The sequence below is a fragment of the Pimephales promelas genome, chromosome 5 (assembly GCF_988280905.1).
Source record: "Pimephales promelas chromosome 5, fPimPro1.hap1.1, whole genome shotgun sequence".
NCBI lineage: Eukaryota > Metazoa > Chordata > Actinopteri > Cypriniformes > Leuciscidae > Pimephales > Pimephales promelas.
The window spans coordinates 808,025-823,421 of NC_142773.1; the positions used below are offsets into that span (position 1 = coordinate 808,025).

At 50.8% G+C, this 15,397-nt stretch overlaps 1 long non-coding RNA gene across 1 annotated transcript; it reads right to left on the reverse strand.

Annotated features, from left to right (window-relative positions):
• Positions 1-11,455: 11,455 nt before the first annotated feature.
• Positions 11,456-14,183, reverse strand: LOC120479130 (uncharacterized). Its single transcript, XR_016168431.1, has 5 exons — positions 14,092-14,183; positions 13,710-13,917; positions 12,945-12,973; positions 12,703-12,849; positions 11,456-12,006 (listed from the first exon to the last, which is right to left on the reverse strand). It is a non-coding gene; the product is annotated as an uncharacterized LOC120479130 (long non-coding RNA).
• Positions 14,184-15,397: the final 1,214 nt, after the last annotated feature.

Genomic DNA, 15,397 nt, shown 5'->3' on the forward strand with positions numbered 1-15,397 from the left:
GGCTGACGGTGAGCGCAGGGTGGGATCCTGGTCTCGGGCTGACGGTGAGCGCGGGGTGGGATCCCGGTCTCGAGCTGACGGTGGTCGCGGGGTGGGATCCCGGTCTCGAGCTGACGGTGGTCGCGGGGTGGGATCCCGGTCTCGAGCTGACGGTGAGCGCGGGGTGGGATCCCGGTCTCGGGCTGACGGTGAGCGCGGGGTGGGATCCCGGTCTCGAGCTGACGGTGAGCGCGGGGTGGGATCCCGGTCTCGGGCTGACGGTGAGCGCAGGGTGGGATCCCGGTCTCGAGCTGACGGTGGTCGCGGGGTGGGATCCCGGTCTCGGGCTGACGGTGAGCGCGGGGTGGGATCCCGGTCTCGGGCTGACGGTGAGCGCGGGGTGGGATCCCGGTCTCGAGCTGACGGTGATCGCGGGGTGGGATCCCGGTCTCGGGCTGACGGTGAGCGCGGGGTGGGATCCCGGTCTCGAGCTGACGGTGGTCGCGGGGTGGGATCCCGGTCTCGAGCTGACGGTGGTCGCGGGGTGGGATCCCGGTCTCGAGCTGACGGTGAGCGCGGGGTGGGATCCCGGTCTCGAGCTGACGGTGGTCGCGGGGTGGGATCCCGGTCTCGAGCTGACGGTGGTCGCGGGGTGGGATCCCGGTCTCGAGCTGACGGTGGTCGCGGGGTGGGATCCCGGTCTCGAGCTGACGGTGAGCGCGGGGTGGGATCCCGGTCTCGGGCTGACGGTGAGCGCGGGGTGGGATCCCGGTCTCGAGCTGACGGTGAGCGCGGGGTGGGATCCCGGTCTCGGGCTGACGGTGAGCGCGGGGTGGGATCCCGGTCTCGGGCTGACGGTGAGCGCGGGGTGGGATCCCGGTCTCGAGCTGACGGTGGTCGCGGGGTGGGATCCCGGTCTCGGGCTGAAGGTGAGCGCGGGGTGGGATCCCGGTCTCGAGCTGACGGTGGTCGCGGGGTGGGATCCCGGTCTCGGGCTGAAGGTGAGCGCGGGGTGGGATCCCGGTCTCGAGCTGACGGTGGTCGCGGGGTGGGATCCCGGTCTCGGGCTGAAGGTGAGCGCGGGGTGGGATCCCGGTCTCGAGCTGACGGTGGTCGCGGGGTGGGATCCCGGTCTCGGGCTGACGGTGAGCGCGGGGTGGGATCCCGGTCTCGAGCTGACGGTGGTCGCGGGGTGGGATCCCGGTCTCGAGCTGACGGTGAGCGCGGGGTGGGATCCCGGTCTCGGGCTGACGGTGAGCGCGGAGTGGGATCCCGGTCTCGAGCTGACGGTGGTCGCGGGGTGGGATCCCGGTCTCGAGCTGACGGTGAGCGCGGGGTGGGATCCCGGTCTCGGGCTGACGGTGAGCGCGGGGTGGGATCCCGGTCTCGGGCTGACGGTGAGCCGCGTGGTGGGATCCGGTCTCGAGCCACGGTGGGCCGCGGGTGGGATTGAGGTCTCGGGCTGACGGTGAGCGCGGGGTGGGATCCAGGTCTCGGGCTGACGGTGAGCGCGGGGTGGGATCCCGGTCTCGGGCTGACGGTGAGCGCGGGGTGGGATCCCGGTCTCGGGCTGACGGTGAGCGCGGGGTGGGATCCCGGTCTCGAGCTGACGGTGGTCGCGGGGTGGGATCCAGGTCTCGGGCTGACGGTGAGCGCGGGGTGGGATCCCGGTCTCGGGCTGACGGTGAGCGCGGGGTGGGATCCCGGTCTCGGGCTGACGGTGAGCGCGGGGTGGGATCCCGGTCTCGGGCTGACGGTGGTCGCGGGGTGGGATCCCGGTCTCGGGCTGACGGTGAGCGCGGGGTGGGATCCCGGTCTCGGGCTGACGGTGGTCGCGGGGTGGGATCCCGGTCTCGAGCTGACGGTGAGCGCGGGGTGGGATCCAGGTCTCGAGCTGACGGTGAGCGCGGGGTGGGATCCCGGTCTCGGACTGACGGTGAGCGCGGGGTGGGATCCCGGTCTCGGGCTGACGGTGAGCGCGGGGTGGGATCCCGGTCTCGGGCTGACGGTGAGCGCGGAGTGGGATCCCGGTCTCGAGCTGACGGTGGTCGCGGGGTGGGATCCCGGTCTCGAGCTGACGGTGAGCGCGGGGTGGGATCCCGGTCTCGGGCTGACGGTGAGCGCGGGGTGGGATCCCGGTCTCGGGCTGACGGTGGTCGCGGGGTGGGATCCCGGTCTCGGGCTGACGGTGGTCGCGGGGTGGGATCCCGGTCTCGAGCTGACGGTGGTCGCGGGGTGGGATCCCGGTCTCGGGCTGACGGTGGTCGCGGGGTGGGATCCCGGTCTCGGGCTGACGGTGAGCGCGGGGTGGGATCCCGGTCTCGGGCTGACGGTGAGCGCGGGGTGGGATCCCGGTCTCGGGCTGACGGTGGTCGCGGGGTGGGATCCCGGTCTCGAGCTGACGGTGAGCGCGGGGTGGGATCCCGGTCTCGGGCTGACGGTGGTCGCGGGGTGGGATCCCGGTCTCGAGCTGACGGTGGTCGCGGGGTGGGATCCCGGTCTCGGGCTGACGGTGAGCGCGGGGTGGGATCCCGGTCTCGAGCTGACGGTGAGCGCGGGGTGGGATCCCGGTCTCGGGCTGACGGTGAGCGCGGGGTGGGATCCCGGTCTCGAGCTGACGGTGGTCGCGGGGTGGGATCCCGGTCTCGGGCTGACGGTGAGCGCGGAGTGGGATCCCGGTCTCGAGCTGACGGTGAGCGCGGGGTGGGATCTCGGTCTCGGGCTGACGGTGAGCGCGGGGTGGGATCCCGGTCTCGGGCTGACGGTGAGCGCGGGGTGGGATCTCGGTCTCGGGCTGACGGTGAGCGCGGGGTGGGATCCAGGTCTCGGGCTGACGGTGAGCGCGGGGTGGGATCCCGGTCTCGGGCTGACGGTGAGCGCGGGGTGGGATCCCGGTCTCGGGCTGACGGTGAGCGCGGGGTGGGATCCCGGTCTCGGGCTGACGGTGAGCGCGGGGTGGGATCTCGGTCTCGGGCTGACGGTGAGCGCGGGGTGGGATCCAGGTCTCGGGCTGACGGTGAGCGCGGGGTGGGATCCCGGTCTCGGGCTGACGGTGAGCGCGGGGTGGGATCCCGGTCTCGGGCTGACGGTGAGCGCGGGGTGGGATCCCGGTCTCGGGCTGACGGTGAGCGCGGGGTGGGATCCAGGTCTCGGGCTGACGGTGAGCGCGGGGTGGGATCCAGGTCTCGGGCTGACGGTGAGCGCGGGGTGGGATCCCGGTCTCGGGCTGACGGTGAGCGCGGGGTGGGATCCCGGTCTCGGACTGACGGTGAGCGCGGGGTGGGATCCCGGTCTCGGACTGACGGTGAGCGCGGGGTGGGATCCCGGTCTCGGGCTGACGGTGAGCGCGGGGTGGGATCCCGGTCTCGGGCTGACGGTGAGCGCGGGGTGGGATCCAGGTCTCGAGCTGACGGTGAGCGCGGGGTGGGATCCCGGTCTCGGGCTGACGGTGAGCGCGGGGTGGGATCCAGGTCTCGGGCTGACGGTGAGCGCGGGGTGGGATCCCGGTCTCGGGCTGACGGTGAGCGCGGGGTGGGATCCCGGTCTCGGGCTGACGGTGAGCGCGGGGTGGGATCCCGGTCTCGGGCTGACGGTGGTCGCGGGGTGGGATCCCGGTCTCGGGCTGACGGTGAGCGCGGGGTGGGATCCCGGTCTCGGGCTGACGGTGGTCGCGGGGTGGGATCCCGGTCTCGAGCTGACGGTGAGCGCGGGGTGGGATCCAGGTCTCGAGCTGACGGTGAGCGCGGGGTGGGATCCCGGTCTCGGACTGACGGTGAGCGCGGGGTGGGATCCCGGTCTCGGGCTGACGGTGAGCGCGGGGTGGGATCCCGGTCTCGGGCTGACGGTGAGCGCGGAGTGGGATCCCGGTCTCGAGCTGACGGTGGTCGCGGGGTGGGATCCCGGTCTCGAGCTGACGGTGAGCGCGGGGTGGGATCCCGGTCTCGGGCTGACGGTGAGCGCGGGGTGGGATCCCGGTCTCGGGCTGACGGTGGTCGCGGGGTGGGATCCCGGTCTCGGGCTGACGGTGGTCGCGGGGTGGGATCCCGGTCTCGAGCTGACGGTGGTCGCGGGGTGGGATCCCGGTCTCGGGCTGACGGTGGTCGCGGGGTGGGATCCCGGTCTCGGGCTGACGGTGAGCGCGGGGTGGGATCCCGGTCTCGGGCTGACGGTGAGCGCGGGGTGGGATCCCGGTCTCGGGCTGACGGTGGTCGCGGGGTGGGATCCCGGTCTCGAGCTGACGGTGAGCGCGGGGTGGGATCCCGGTCTCGGGCTGACGGTGGTCGCGGGGTGGGATCCCGGTCTCGAGCTGACGGTGGTCGCGGGGTGGGATCCCGGTCTCGGGCTGACGGTGAGCGCGGGGTGGGATCCCGGTCTCGAGCTGACGGTGAGCGCGGGGTGGGATCCCGGTCTCGGGCTGACGGTGAGCGCGGGGTGGGATCCCGGTCTCGAGCTGACGGTGGTCGCGGGGTGGGATCCCGGTCTCGGGCTGACGGTGAGCGCGGAGTGGGATCCCGGTCTCGAGCTGACGGTGAGCGCGGGGTGGGATCTCGGTCTCGGGCTGACGGTGAGCGCGGGGTGGGATCCCGGTCTCGGGCTGACGGTGAGCGCGGGGTGGGATCTCGGTCTCGGGCTGACGGTGAGCGCGGGGTGGGATCCAGGTCTCGGGCTGACGGTGAGCGCGGGGTGGGATCCCGGTCTCGGGCTGACGGTGAGCGCGGGGTGGGATCCCGGTCTCGGGCTGACGGTGAGCGCGGGGTGGGATCCCGGTCTCGGGCTGACGGTGAGCGCGGGGTGGGATCTCGGTCTCGGGCTGACGGTGAGCGCGGGGTGGGATCCAGGTCTCGGGCTGACGGTGAGCGCGGGGTGGGATCCCGGTCTCGGGCTGACGGTGAGCGCGGGGTGGGATCCCGGTCTCGGGCTGACGGTGAGCGCGGGGTGGGATCCCGGTCTCGGGCTGACGGTGAGCGCGGGGTGGGATCCAGGTCTCGGGCTGACGGTGAGCGCGGGGTGGGATCCAGGTCTCGGGCTGACGGTGAGCGCGGGGTGGGATCCCGGTCTCGGGCTGACGGTGAGCGCGGGGTGGGATCCCGGTCTCGGACTGACGGTGAGCGCGGGGTGGGATCCCGGTCTCGGACTGACGGTGAGCGCGGGGTGGGATCCCGGTCTCGGGCTGACGGTGAGCGCGGGGTGGGATCCCGGTCTCGGGCTGACGGTGAGCGCGGGGTGGGATCCAGGTCTCGAGCTGACGGTGAGCGCGGGGTGGGATCCCGGTCTCGGGCTGACGGTGAGCGCGGGGTGGGATCCCGGTCTCGGGCTGACGGTGAGCGCGGGGTGGGATCCCGGTCTCGGGCTGACGGTGAGCGCGGGGTGGGATCCCGGTCTCGGGCTGACGGTGAGCGCGGGGTGGGATCCCGGTCTCGGGCTGACGGTGAGCGCGGGGTGGGATCCAGGTCTCGAGCTGACGGTGAGCGCGGGGTGGGATCCCGGTCTCAGGCTGACGGTGAGCGCGGGGTGGGATCCCGGTCTCGGGCTGACGGTGAGCGCGGGGTGGGATCCCGGTCTCGGGCTGACGGTGAGCGCGGAGTGGGATCCAGGTCTCGGGCTGACGGTGAGCGCGGGGTGGGATCCCGGTCTCGGGCTGACGGTGAGCGCGGAGTGGGATCCTGGTCTCGAGCTGACGGTGAGCGCGGGGTGGGATCCTGGTCTCGAGCTGACGGTGAGCGCGGGGTGGGATCCCGGTCTCGGGCTGACGGTGAGCGCGGGGTGGGATCCCGGTCTCGGACTGACGGTGAGCGCGGGGTGGGATCCCGGTCTCGGGCTGACGGTGAGCGCGGGGTGGGATCCAGGTCTCGAGCTGACGGTGAGCGCGGGGTGGGATCCCGGTCTCGAGCTGACGGTGAGCGCGGGGTGGGATCCCGGTCTCGGACTGACGGTGAGCGCGGGGTGGGATCCCGGTCTCGGGCTGACGGTGAGCGCGGGGTGGGATCCCGGTCTCGGGCTGACGGTGAGCGCGGGGTGGGATCCCGGTCTCGGACTGACGGTGAGCGCGGGGTGGGATCCCGGTCTCGGGCTGACGGTGAGCGCGGGGTGGGATCCCGGTCTCGGGCTGACGGTGAGCGCGGGGTGGGATCCCGGTCTCGGGCTGACGGTGATCGCGGGGTGGGATCCCGGTCTCGGGCTGACGGTGATCGCGGGGTGGGATCCCGGTCTCGGGCTGACGGTGATCGCGGGGTGGGATCCTGGTCTCGGGCTGACGGTGAGCGCGGGGTGGGATCCCGGTCTCGGACTGACTTACACGGTGAAACTTCCTCAGGTCAGATGGGTCTCTTGATTTGCGCCATTTCCTCTCCACTCCTCTGAGTTTGGTCCAGTGTTCACGAAGGACCTCAGATAACCAGGGGCTAGAGGGAGTGGCGCGTGCTGGTCTGGATGAGAGAGGGCAGATAATGTCTAAAGAAGAAGTTAAAGTGGAGCATAACATATCTGTTGTAGTATTTACATCCAGAGAGGATAATTTTGAGGGTGAGGGAAGAGAAGATGACACAGCAGCGGAAAGATGAGAGGGAGGAAGTGAGCGGAGGTTTCGTCTGAAAGTAACTGGTAGGGGAGTTGGTGGAGTGTGGATAGTGAGCTGTAGATTGAAGGTAATGAGGAAATGATCTGAGACGTGGAGAGGTTTCACCAAAATGTAGTTGCGAGTGTAAACCAGGTCCAGTTGGTTGCCTGACTTGTGAGAACCTGTGGTGATGAGCCGTTTGAGATCGAATGAATTTTGCTTTGAAATTTCAATATCAACCATAATGATGATTCAGATGGAAAAACAATGTTTTTACAATGTAGGCTTGCTGTCCAGGAAGTAAACGGGTGAGCTGCGGTTCTCCTGGTTAAAAACTGATTTTTATGTGGTGTATAGTACGTTACTATTACTAATTATATAATGACCAAATACAACCAGAAAAAAAATTCAGTCTTGTTTATGAAATATAATTCTTTGAGACCTGTTTTCAGTTGTGTGGCGATTTGTACAGCCCCACGCAGCGCATTTTTCTCAGTTCCCGTAATGAGAGGTGTAATGAGGGGTTTTACTAGGGAGGAACACGTCTGAAAGGCACCACAGTTGATCTCGATAACTCTCCGTGTCCGGCTGTTCTCAGCATTATTAAACACTCTCTGCGCATTAAAAACTGCAGCTCTCATATTCAAGTGAAGTCATAACATAATGATAGATTTGCAAGTCATTAGCCAATGATTAATTAAAACAGACAACTGGAAGTCGATGTGCAGAGCGTTGACTAATTGTGGTAATTAACATTAATAAAATATGTTAAGGAATGAATACATGATGCCACGTTTAATTAATAGCAATTCATTTATTACATATCTAATTTAATACTTAATATTAATACTTATCTATTTAACATCTATACTTATTAATCTATTAGACTCTTTTCAGTAATCATTAATTAGTAGTTTAGTTCTTCACGAGTCATTCATTAACTCATGATTATCTGTGCATTAGTTAAGTATGAATCAATGCATATTAGTGCATCCGTATTGTAAAGTGTTACCAAAAAATTATACATCCATACGTCTTCATGAACTGTCTGAGTCAATGGAAATGCTAACGCAAGTGAAGTTCTGCTACAAGATGGCGGCTTCAACTTCCAGTCGATGGATTTTGGCTATCCCTATAGTTCGCAGCGAGAAAGCAGTAATCAGTGAACCAGACTGCAGAAAACACGACAATATACAACCAGACAAGACAAACGGCTTCTAGAAAACAGAGAGGCACCAAATAACATTAAAGATGAGCATAAATAGCAAACGGGGAGGAGTGGGAGTCCACAGACACACACACTCTTTTATTGATGAACACTCATCTCTATAATGAGACTTTTTTTATGTGAGTCAGGCTAAAGACATGCTGTGAACACTTGTAAAGGTGCGGCGGGGTTATTGAGGCACATACAGAAATGAGTAACTCTCGTCTTCAAAAGCCACAAGTTTCTGGCATGTGTGAATTGGTTTGTTTCTGTTTAAAACCATGAACGTGACGCTTTCATCGCTGAAGATTAGATTTAATGGCACAAGCCTTTGTGGTCTTGCGTTCTTTGGGTTTGTTCGAGGTCTGGTTGATGAGAGAGCACAATGAATTACGGAGCGCATCAGCGAACACATTTTGTATTAATCCAGTGTATTAATCTGCTTCAGCTGTGTGTGTAAAACACAACTCTTCACACGCGTCAACCCCAACGATTATTAATTCTGCATTATATAGAAAAGTGAAGTGCAATTTAACTACTAGAGTAAAGTTGGACAATAAATTCACAGATTCGAACTTCCCGGGTCAATAACTCCTCAGCTAAACGTTAATAAGAAAAGCGAAAAGCGTTACTACGAAAACAGTCAATAACTTCACTGTCTGTCACACACTATAGTGTCCCCAAATTCAGTTTACACATCTCTGCTGTCCTATTGTTTATACTACAACACTTAATTTGGGGAAAAAATATTTTTGCATAATTTTTATGATTTATATTTATGAAAAAATATTCAATAACTTCATTGTAATACACTGCATTGTTGCCAAATTCAGTTCACACATCACTGCTGCCCTGTTGTTTATACTACAGCACTTATTATATACAATTGAAAATGTATAATATTTATGATTTTTATGAGTAATATTCAATAACTTCACTGTAGATCACTGTATTGTTGCCAAATTCAGTGTACACATCACTGTCCTGATGGGTATACTACAACAGTTATTTTGAAAACAAACAAACAAAACAAAAAAAATACGTTTTAACTGTATACAATTGTAAATGTTTTTTATGAAAAATATTAAATAAATTCACTGTAGCCTAATTCATTGTTGCCAGATTCAGTTTACACATCACCGCTGCGCTGTCCTCATGTTTGTACTACAACACTTATTTTGGGGGGGGGGGGGGGGACTATTTTAATTAAACTACTATTCATGTACTAATTAAGATGGATCGTTCGTTCGTTCGAACTATTCTTTCTTTATTTCTAACTAATCTTTCTTTATTTCTAACTAATCTTTCTTTCTTTCTAACTAATCTTTCTTTCATTCGTTCTAACTAATCTTTCGTTCGTTCGTCCTAACTAATCTTTCGTTTGTTCTTTCTAACTAATTTTTCGTTCGTTCTTTCTAAATAATCTTTTGTTTGTTCTTTCTAACTAATCTTTCGTTCGTTCTTTCTAAATAATCTTTTGTTTGTTCTTTCTAACTAATCTTTCTTCATTTCTCTTGTTCTAACTACTCTTTCGTTCGTTCAGTCTAACTAATCTTTCTTTCTTTCTTTCTAATCTTTCTTTTGCTCGTTCTAATCTTTCTTTCGTTCTAACTAATCTTTCTTTCTTACAAATCTTTCGTTCATTCTAATGTTTCTTTCTTACTAATCTTTCGTTTGTTCGTTCTAACTAATCTTTCTTTCTAACTAATCTTTTGTTAATTCTAATTAATCTTTCATTTGTTCTTTCTAACTAATCTTTCGTTCATTCTTTCTAACTAATCTTTCTTTCTAACTAGTCTTTCTTTTGTTCTAACTAATCCTTCTTTCGTTTGTTCTAACTAATCATTTGTTCGTTCTTTCTAACAAATTTTTCTTTCTTTCTAACTAGTCTTTCTTTTGTTCTAACTAATCCTTCTTTCGTTTGTTCTAACTATTCTTTCGTTCATTATTTCTAACTAATCTTTCATTTGTTCTTTCTAACTAATCTTTCTTTCGTTCTAACTAATCTTTCTTTCGTTCTAACTAATCTTTCTTTCGTTCTTACTAATCTTTCTTTCGTTCTTACTAATCTTTCTTTCGTTCTAACTAATCTTTCTTTCGTTCTTACTAATCTTTCTTTCGTTCTTACTATTACTAATCTTTCTTTCGTTCTTACTAATCTTTCTTTCGTTCTTACTAATCTTTCTTTCGATCGTTCTAACTAATCTTTCTTTCTTACTAATCTTTCGTTCGTTCTTATCTTTCTTTCGTTCGTTCTAACTAAATTTTGATAAATCTGAAAATATACCAATTGCAAGCAAACATGTTGTTATCCAATGCTGTAGTAATTTTGTCTATGACTTGTAACAAAGCCATATATGTTGAGTGTTGTTGTCGATATTCACATTGATGTTTATTTAGGATCTTGTTGTCATTCAGATATTTGAACATTATTACATATACCAGCTTTTCCAAAACTTTAGAGAATCAAGGTGAAATAGAGATTGGTCTATAATTATTGAAAAGGCTATCCTTGAATAAAAGTATAACCTTTCCAATCTTCCAATCTTTTGGGACTACCCCACTTTTAACGAAAGTAAAAGGACATGAGTTAATGGCTCAGTTGTTAATGCCACTTTTTTTAAAAGCTTTGCTTTCATTTCATCATGACCTGCTGCAGTGTCATTCAGCAGTTTCAAGTTTCCAGTAATTGGGTCAGTTAGACAACCATCTGTACAAACAATTTTTTCAGCAAGATGTCTACCAACATCGGCAAAGAAATCATTAAATCAATTTGCTATATCAGAAGGGTTGGTAAAGAAATACCATCTTTAGGAAAATTAGTTGGAATTTTAGCAGAACTTTTTTTTGTGTTAAGTAATTCATTAATGATATTCCATGTGGATTTTATATTGCTAGCAGACTCTTTAAGTTGATATGAATAGTAATTTTTCTTTGCTATACGAAGTCTTAGTTTTGCTTATCTTGGCAAAAGCCGAGTACAAATCAGCATGAGTTGTGTAATGGAAATCATGACAATATTAGATCAAGAGTGCGAGAATGAGTGGGTCCTAACACGTGTTGTCTGACTCCAGTTGAGTTTATAATGTCTTTAAATGCCAATCCCAATGCATCTTTTTCATTATCTACATGTATATTAAAGTCATCAACTATTAGTACTTTATCTGCAGTCAGGACTAACTCTAATAGAAAGTTTGCAAATTCTTTGATAAAGTCTTTATGATGCCCTGGTGGCCTGTATACAGTAGCCAGCAGAATTCTCAAACCTGATTTATCATTTACACTATATATTTTTACACTAAACACCAATACTTCAAAAGAAGTATATTTAAAACTAGATTTCTTAGTGGTTTTGAGGATTTTATTATAAATTACAGCAACCCTTTGCCTTTCAAACGAGAACTAACCCTTTAAGATGAAGGCGAAGTGGCCAAATAAGTTTTTCCATCACTTCTAGACTTTATACAAATATAGCCTTATTTCCAGATAACCACGTCATGTAAAACTTGTTTATAAACAAGATGTCATACCACAAATGGAAAAAAAACTAGCATGTGTAGCCTAAAATAGCCGTATATTCTCAGAGTAGAATGAAACTAAATGTCGCGTAGGACACCTAAGTATGTGGTATTAAAATATACAATAGGCAAAAAGCATAATGCATACAATACAAGAATAATATGTGAAAGGATTAATCATAGTAATACGAATAATCATAATAAAAATATGCATATATTGTTTTCATTTTATATACATCACGTTTAACAAGATGAATGAATCAGTTTTATTCATTCATTCAGTTTTATTATTAAGAGTGAACTTCAAACTGCAAACATTAAACTTTGTTGGTATTGTAAGGGTTATACAGTCAAAGATGCAGAGCCAGATATGATGAATGATGACCCGGAGTCAGAATTATAAAAAAAAAAAATCAGATGACTCGGTTAGGTTTAGGTGTGGGGTGGGGGTAGGGTACACGCGATCCTAGGGCGTCATCTAACTGACGCTAAAGGGCGCATAAAGCGTCAGATATTGAAGCATGGTCAAACGCTTCTCAAGGCGTCAGTTAGGTGACGCCTTGGGGGTGAGAATGGACTGTTATACCCTTCAACACACACACACACACACACACACACACAGTAAACACAGTGATTTTCTACACATATACAGATAGACATATCTCCATCGATTATGCAGCTGACACTCGGACCCTGAAGTTAGGCACGTCATGACAGGTCTCAGATCTGTGCTGCTGGGCGTCAACCTGTCCAGAACAACAACTCAGTCAGTCTCCAAGAATGGCAGTGGTTCCTTAATTCAGTAAACTTACTTCATTTCTTCTGTGTGTTACCAGCCCATTCTCACCCCCAAGGCGTCACCTAACTGACGCCTTGGGAAGCATTTGGACAAGCTTCAATATCTGACGCTTTAGGCGCCCTTTAGCGTCAGTTAGATGACGCCCTAGGATCGTGTGTACGCTACCCCCACCCCACACCTAAACCTAACCGCGTCCTCTAACTGACGCTTTCCTTTAGCGTCAGTTAGATGACGCCGTAGGATCGCGTCATGTAAGTGACGCTAAAGGGCGCCTAAAACGTCAAATATTGAAGCATGGTCAAAGGTGACGCCTTGGGGTGAGAATGCGTTGGTGTTACACTCTAAACGATGCTGGGTTGTTTTAACTCAAATTTGGGTCACATATGGACAAACCCAAATGTTAGTTTAAAAATGCATTTTAAAATTTGAATCCGACTTCAACTTTCACTTTCAATTGTAAATTTTTTTTATTACATTTTTAACCCAACATTTAGGTTTGTCCATATTTAACCCAAATTTGGGATGAAACCACCTAGCATTTTTTAGAGTGTAAATATGAACGATATTGATTTGAATAAAGTAATATTTGTGGTTCTTGAAACAGATCAGTTTAATTATCCATTCACAAATAGATCAAATTTACATTTTATAAAATGTGGGGGGGACACGTCCCCCGCGTCCCCCGCGTAATCTACGCCCAACAGTGCACATCTTAAACACGAACTTATTATTTGTTGAAGAAGGAACATGATGGAGATTTATCAGGTTAGATGAATCACAGCGCTGCTTTCTAAAAGGAGAAACACACAAATATAACACAGATCAATATAACGTTCAAAACAATATAGGATTTCTGCTTCAGTTTTCACCATTTCTCTCTCTCACCTTTTCTGTGACTCTGAAACAATGAGAAACTGTGAATGAAGAACACACACACCAGATTATAGTAGCCTATTAGTCACTGTAAAAAAAAAAAAAATCCCGTATTTTTTACGGAATAATGCTGGAAACTTTGGTTGCCAGAACAATTCTGTAAAAATACATTAAAATTGTAGTCACCTTTAGAGTAATAAACCATAATCACCTTTACAGTAATAAACCGTATTTCATTTTCTGAAATCTGTTAATATACCATCCTTTTGAAAAATTGATTTCTGTTTTGTACCATTGTAATATACTGACAACACTCAATCATCACAGTAGTGATGAGAGTTACACGAGCAATCAAGTCTCATCCGAAGTTGTCTTCCCTTAGAAGGTTAATACTTATATAAAGAAGCACTGTAAATTATACAAGGAGTTGTTCCTTTTCACTTTCAAAAACTGTAAATCTAATGGGATTTTACAGTAAAAAATATATCACAGTTATTTACCGTATATGGTACGGAAACTTTCTGTTAACCAATCAAGAGTTTTGCACGGTAACATTTTTACAGTCTTTTACCGTTAAAATTACGATTATTTTGCTGCTCAAACTGTGACAATTGATAAATCAGAGTCTGCCAAACGCTTACAGTTGTGGATGTACATTTACAATATTTATATAATAAAGTTCCAGCAACCAGTGTTTAGGATTGATTTTACACATTCAGACACCAGAGAAGATGAAACACATAGAAGTGTTTGATATTAAACATCATAAATACTCACAGTTGGGTGTGTCGCTGTTGATGCTGGTTCTTCTTCTGACTCTCGGTGTGTTTTTCCTTTCGGGTTCAGTAGATTGTAATGTTTTGTCATTTTTATTCCCCATTTTTCTCTTTCTCTCTTGCCCACACGTTTCATTATTCTGTGTTTGTGAAGCTCAATACATGTTCTCCATGCTGTAATTCCTCATATATTTTCCCTTTGGTAATATCTGTTCAAAAGAATACAAGTTCAGTTCAGAGTGAACTTTAAAATGAGTTTTGAGCAATACAGGTTTACATTTCAGTTTCACTATAACAGAGACATGCATGTCTGGATTTAAATCAATTAATCAATGAAATCTCTTTACAAAACAATTAAAGATAAAGTGTTTTAGTTAGCCTACCTTGTGATGAGCAAAAGAGACAACACATCCAGTGCCGCGAGCGATCATCCGCAGCACAAGCAGGCAGTTTGAGATGCGCCTATCAACTAAATGTGTGATGTAATGTAGTCGAGAGTAGGCGGCTGCAGTGAGAGGAGGAGTGAAGAAAGCGCAGGCAAGCCGGACTGCTCTCGGTTCTCGCAGTGGATCAGACATGTGAGATCACAGACTGATATCGTGGGATTAACGGGATTAGAGCCCCCAATTGAGCCAATAAAGCAATGGCTTTTTATACAGTATAAACATCTGAAATTGTGCATGATTATATTCAAGCACAGATGCAGGGTATAAAGCATCAGTCAAACCAAATAGGCCAACAATGTGATAACTCTTCTGTATTGTCAGATTGGGTCCATAAGTAACCATGCAATGGCACTTTCAAGTCAATGCAATTTAATTTAATTCAGACATTCATCCCTTTTCACTATACATATAATTTCAAGGCAGCTTTACAGAAAATGCAGGTTTCTGTTTTACAAAACCACAATGGGATTTAAAGAGATGTAAAATGTAAAGTACAACTATAAGATACCACAAATTATAGTATTTACAAATGTAATATATGCATTTTAGCTAAATTAATGTGTATGTTAAAGCAATTATAAAATTATAATTTTGTATAATCATTCATGTTTGATGTTCTGGAGTCCTTGCAGGGGTAGATGACGTTATGGGATCCTAACCCTAACCCAGACCTAAACCTACCCCGTTAAAGGTAAAGCGTCAGTTGTATGACGGCCCGGGATCGTCATGTAACCGACGTTAAAGGGCATAAACGGCGGATGTTGACGTATGGTCAAAAGACGTCCCAAGACGTCAGTTATATGACTTTTTGGGATGAGACTGTGTTAGGAGGAAATTAGTACATAGTAGAGCTACTCCTCTAAAGAAATACAAATTCAATTTTTTTTCAATTTCAAAAACAACAAGAGCAATTATTACTGTGTAATTTGTTTTTTTTTATGAAGCTTTAAACTTGACACATTACACAATGCCTTTTCTGCCCATTCCACTCTCAGAGGGTGCGTTAAATTGGACATGATGAGTAATCCAAATTTTGAGCAATTATTACTGTGGAATTTTTAATTTATGAAGCTTTGAACTTGGCACATACACAATAGGACATGTTTCTATAAAGAGAAATGAAAGTAAAGTGCACTGTATTTAAAAGTTTTCCACCTTTTGCAGCTGTAATTCTAGTTAAGATCTGGCATTGAGTGCATGTTTGTTTCCTGTTAAACGCGGTCGTTTGCTCAGAGTATAAACA